Genomic DNA, 6,000 nt, shown 5'->3' with positions numbered 1-6,000 from the left:
TAAGATCAGAATTGCCTGTTACTCTTTATGTCTATAATACCAATAAGGAGGTGGCAGGACTTTTGGCCCAGTGCAGCATGGAAGAAAAGGATCCGTTGTTGGTATTAGAATGGATATTTCTAAACAGTCAAAACCAAAAAAACATCATTCAGAGGCGGGAAGCCATTGCCCAGGTGGTAGTGAAAGGACTAAGCCGGTCTCTGACCTTGTCTGGATTGTCTGTTGCTAAAATTGTGATTTCTATTTCTCTCAATTTGTTTGAACAGATCCTTCTCAAACATGACGATCTCGCCTTAACTCTTGCCTAGATTCTGGTGCAGGTGGACAATCATTATCCACCACATCCCATATTTAAAACCAACCTCCCCTTGGAGCCTATGTCAGTTGTTAGTGAGTGTCCATTAGATGCCATAACCATTTTCACGGATGCAAGTAGTCGCTCACGCAAAGGAGGTTTTGTATGGTTTGAGAAGGGTCAGTGGAATTCACAGACTGTTGTAGCTGAAGGATCAGTTCAAATTTTAGAGTTGCAAGCGGTGATAGCAGCATTACAAAAATGGCATAACTGCCCAATTAATCTGGTAGCAGATTCTCTTTATGTTGTGGGAATTGTACAAAGAATACATAGAGCGCTTTTGCAGCGCGTTTCCAATTCCTTGTTGTTTGAAGCATTATTAGATTTGTGGAACGTGTTACATTATAGGACAGTGCTAGTATTTATAATGCATATAAAAAGCCATTCTAACGTGCCAGGTGGTCTAGTTGAGGGAAACAACATTATAGACAAGCTCGTAGCAGTGACAGATGTATCTCCTTTTGAACAAGCCAGACAAGCTCACGAGTTCTTCTTTCATGAATCCTCAGCATCACTCCAAAAACGGTTTGCACTTACCAAGGAACAAGCTCGATCCATTATTGCAGCTTGTCCTGATTGTGCTCACATAGTGCCTCTGCAACAAAAGGGAGTAATTCCTTGGGGCTTGCAGCCAGATCAGTTATGGCAAACTGATATTACTGAATTTGCACCTTTTGGCCGACAAAAGTACATTCATGTGTCCATAGATACCTGTTCAGGACTGCTGTGGGCTACAGCTTTGACCTCAGCAAATGCAAAAGTGGTAAAGCGTCATTTATTACAAGCTTTTGCTGTCATGGGTGTTCCTACACAAATCAAAACAGATAATGGTCCCGCATACCATTCTGATACACTTGCAACCTTCCTTGTCCAGTGGAAGGTACAGCACCTGTTTGGAATCCCTTATAATTCTACTGGCCAAGCAATTATTGAGCGTGCACACCGCACATTGAAAAATCTTTTGTCTGTTTTGAAAAAACAAGGCAGAATTGGCATGAATCCAGAAGAGGTTTTGATGAAGGCATTGTATGTGCTGAACTGGCTTAATCCTAAAAGTGAAACTGAAATGGAACCTGTTGTTATGCACCATATCAAAAATCACAGTATCACAGTATGTTTGGGATTGGAAGGGACCTCGAAAGATCATATAGTCCAATCCCCCTGCTGGAGCAGGAACGCCTAGGTGAGGTCACACAGGAATGTGTCCAGGCGGGCTTTGAATGTCTCCAGGGAAGGAGACTCCACAGCCTCCCTGGGCAGCCTGTTCCAGTGTTCTGTCACCCTCACTGAGAAGAAGTGTTTTCTCAAATTTAAGTGGAACCTCTTGTGTTCCAGCTTGATCCCATTACTCCTTGTCCTATCATTGTTTGCCACTGAGAAGAGCCTGGCTCCATCCTCATGACACTCACCCTTTATGTATTTATAAACATTAATAAGGTGACCCCTCAGTCTCCTCCAAACTAAAGAGACCCAGCTCCCTCAGCCTTTCTTCATAAGGGAGGTGCTCCACTCCCTTAATCATCTTTGTTGCCCTACGCTGGACCCTCTCCAGCAGTTCCCTGTCCTTCTGGAACTGAGGGACCCAGAAATGGACACAATATTCCAGATGCAGTTTCACCAGGGCAGAGGAGAGGGGAAGGAGGACCTCTCTCGATCTACTGACCACCCCCCTTGTAATACACCCCAGGATGCCATTGGCCTTCCTGGCCACAAGGGCACAGTGCTGGCTCATGGTCATCCTGTTGTCCATCAGGACCCCAGGTCCCTTTCCCCTACACTGCTCTCTAATATGTAATTTCCCAACCTATACTGGAACCTGGGGTTGTTCCTGCCCAGATGCAGGACTCTACACTTTCCCTTGTTAAATTTCATCAGGTTATTCCCCGCCCAACTCTCCAGCCTGTCCAGGTCCCGCTGGATGGCAGCACAGCCTTCTGGCGTGTCAGCCACTCCTCCCAGCTTAGTGTCATCAGCAAACTTGCTCAGTTCCCTCATCCAAATCGTTAATGAATATATTGAATAATATTGGCCCCAGTACTGACCCCTGAGGCAGTCCACTAGATACTGGCCTCCAACTAGACTCTGCACCTTTGACCACCACTCTCTGGCTTCTCTCTTTAAGCCAGTTTGCAGTCCACCTCACTACTCTATTGTCTAGACCACACCTCCCCAATTTAGCTGTGAGGACACTGTGAGAGACTGTGTCAAAGGCTTTACTGAAGTCAAGGTAGACCACATCCACTGCCCTGCCATCATCCATCCACCTTGTTACATTCTCATAAAAGGCTATGAGGTTGGTCAAGCATGACTTACCCTTGGTAAAGCCATGGTGACTGCCCCTAATGACCCTGTTATCCCTGATATGCCTTGAGATGACACCAAGGATAAGCTGTTCCATTACTTTCCAAGGGACAGAGGTGAGGCTGACCAGTCTATAATTACCCCGGTCCTCCTTCTTGCCCTTTTTGAAGACTGAAGTGACATTTGCTTTCCTCCAGTCCTCGGGCACCTCTCCCATTTCCCAAGACTTGGCAAAGATGATGGAGAGCGGTCCAGCAATGACTTCAGCCAGCTCCCTCAGCACCCACAGATGCATCCCATCTGGACTCATGGATTTATGGATGTCCAGATTACTTAATTGCTCCCTAACCCAGTCCTCATCAACTAAAGCAAACTCCTCCATTGACCTGGCTTCATCCAGGGTCTCAGGGGTACGGGGCTCCCCAGGACAGCCTCCAGCAGAGTAGACAGAGACAAAGGCGGCATTCAGTAATTCTGCCTTCTCTGTGTCTTCTGTCACCAGGGCACCCACCCCATTCATCAGTGGGCCTACATTGCCTCTGGTATTAGTTTTATCTGCTATGTATTTGAAAAAGTTCTTTTTGCTGTCCTTGACCCCTCTCGCCAGCTGTAATTCTAAGGAGGCCTTGGCTATCCTAGCTGCCTTCCTACATCCTCTAACAGCAGCCTTATATTCCTCCCAAGTGGCCAGCCCCTGCTTCCATGACCTCTAAACTCTCCTCTTCTGCTTGAGCATACCCAACAGATCCCTGTTCAATCACACAGGCCTCCTGGCTCCCTTCCTCGGCTTCCTGTGTGTGGGGATGCTCTGATCCTGAGCATGGAAGAACCAATCTCTGAATGCAATCCAGCTCTCTTGGGCCCCTTTTCCTTCAAGCAGTCTTGTCCATGGGATTTCCCCTAGCAATTGCTTGAAAAGGCCGAAGTTAGCCCTGCTAAAGTCCAGGGTTGCAATTCTACTTGCTATTCTGTTCCTACCACACAAGATGCTGAACTCCACCATCTCGTGGTCACTGCAACCCAGGCAGCCCTCAACCTTTATTGCTTCGACCAGATCCTCTTTGTTAGTGAGGATGAGATCCAGCAGCGCAGCTCTCCTACTTGACTCCTCCACCATCTGCATGAGGATGTTATCATGAATGCACTGGAGGAACCTCCTGGACTGTGGCTGGCTGGCTGAATGGTCCTTCCAGCAAACATCAGGGAGGCCACTCTCAGCTGCCCATAGAAGGCCTCATCAACTTCCTCAGGCTGATCTGGTGGCCTATAATAGACACCTACAACAGTATCACCCCTGCTAGCCTGTCCCTTGATCCTGACCCATACACTCTCAACTCGTTCCTCATCCGCTCCTGGGCAGAATTTAGTACATTGTAGCTGCTCTCTCACATAGAGAGCAACTCCACCACCACGCCTGGCTGGCCTGTCTTTCCTGAAAAGGGCGTAGCCATCCATGACCACATTCCAGTCATGTGAACTGTCCCACCATGTTTCTGTAATTGCCACCAGATCATAATCTCCCAACCGAACATAGGATTCGAACTCCTCCTGCTTATTCCCCATGCTGCGCACATTGGTGTACAGGCATTTCAGGGAGCAAGCATAGCACACCAATTTCTCCCTAGGGGCGCAGGAGGCCACCCGGTCCTCATCAGATTTAGAATGCTGCCCCACTGGGACAAGCCCAGCTACAACCCCATCCCCCTTCGAGCCTAGTTTAAAGCTCTCCAAATGAGCCCAGCTAATTCCTGCCTCAGCATCCTTTTGCCCCTGCGAGATAAACCTTTCCCGCATAACACTGTCCGGACTGGAGTCTTATAAAACCAGCCATTATCAAAAAATCCAAAGCTCTGCCTGTAGCAGAGTCTTGGAGCCAACCATTTAGAGACTGAATTTTCCTATTCCACCCCACATCGTCACTTGAAGATGGAAGGAGCAAAGAGAAGATCACTTGAGCCCCTGAGTCTTTCACCATCCTTCCCAAGACCTTGAAATCGTTCTTCATTCCCCTCAGACTACGGGAAGCAGCTTCCTCCCCATCTGTCTGGAAGACCAGCAGCGGGTAGTAGTCTGTCGGGTGCACCAGTTTGGGGAGCTCTCTAGCGATATCCTTGATCCGGGCTCCAGGTAGACTACAAATTTCCCTAAGATAAGGGTCAACTCTGCATATTGGGCCCTCTGTTCCTTTCAGAAGGGAATTTCCTATTACAATCACCCTTCTTTCTTTCTTATCAGAGGCAGTCTTAAGTTGTGTGTGTAGTCAACCGCCTCTTCCTATGTGATCTTGTAGGCAGGCTTGGCACCACTCCCTCACCTACCTCCTCCTTCAGATCCAGGGCCTCAAACCTATTACGGAGGGGCACCTGGGGAGGCAAAACAGGCAGGGAGGGGGGCTGCCCGTGATGCCGAACTGGAATACGCTTCCAACCCTCGTCTTCTTTTAGGTCCCCTACCTCTGCCCGACAGCGACAAGGGTGGGGCTGTCTCAGGACTTCCGCCTCTGTCCGAGAGGGCAGGAGGTCCATCTCCTTTTCGGGGGTTCCTCCCTGGGGCCTTTCCGACTGGCACATCAGGGTGTTACTCCACCAGTCGATCTCCCTTTCACACTCCCTGATGGACTTCAGCATCTCAACCTCCTCCTTAAGTTTCACAACCATGTCGAGCAGATCTTGCACCTGCTCACACCTCACACAAGTGGAGTGCTGGTCTCCCTCCTCCAGCACCAGCAGGCTCTGGCACTCCCTGCAGCCGGAGACCTGAACAGCCACCGTTCGGGACAGAACCTCAGTCTGCGTTGCCACAGTCTTTTTGAGACAAGCTCTCCTTCTGGAGGCGACCATGGTCATCAGCAGTCGGGGACGCTGGCAATAAGTTAGAGGGACTGACAAGCAACAAGTGCTCTCTGCACCCTGCTGCACAAGCTACCACACCCGCTGCACAAGCTGGTTGCTCCTTTCTACACCTGGTGGGCAGCGACTAGTCTCTGCCCTCCCAAAGGCTTTTTCAAGGCAAGGGGAGGAGGTGTGGTCGCCGTCACTGTGGGAACGCCGCCCGCCACGTCAGCCGCTCTCTCGCAATGGCTGCCGGGGCTTCAGGGGGATCGAGACCGCCGGGAATCACGCTGTACCTGTACGTTTCCCTCTGAGCTTCCTAATCTCGGCTAAACCTCGTGGTCGGCTGAACCTCGCCGGCTCTGGCTCTCGCTGCGCTGGCTCCAATCAGCTGACTGAATGCTAGTCTCGAGTTTCAGCCGCTTTTAAACCTCCCGCCATCAAAGATTTTTCCGAAAATGTACCGAAGGTTAGTGTGTTTAATCTGATAACACAACAATGGGAAGGTCCTAT

The sequence above is a fragment of the Patagioenas fasciata genome, chromosome W (assembly GCF_037038585.1).
Source record: "Patagioenas fasciata isolate bPatFas1 chromosome W, bPatFas1.hap1, whole genome shotgun sequence".
NCBI lineage: Eukaryota > Metazoa > Chordata > Aves > Columbiformes > Columbidae > Patagioenas > Patagioenas fasciata.
Note: the sequence above shows the minus strand (reverse complement) of the source record.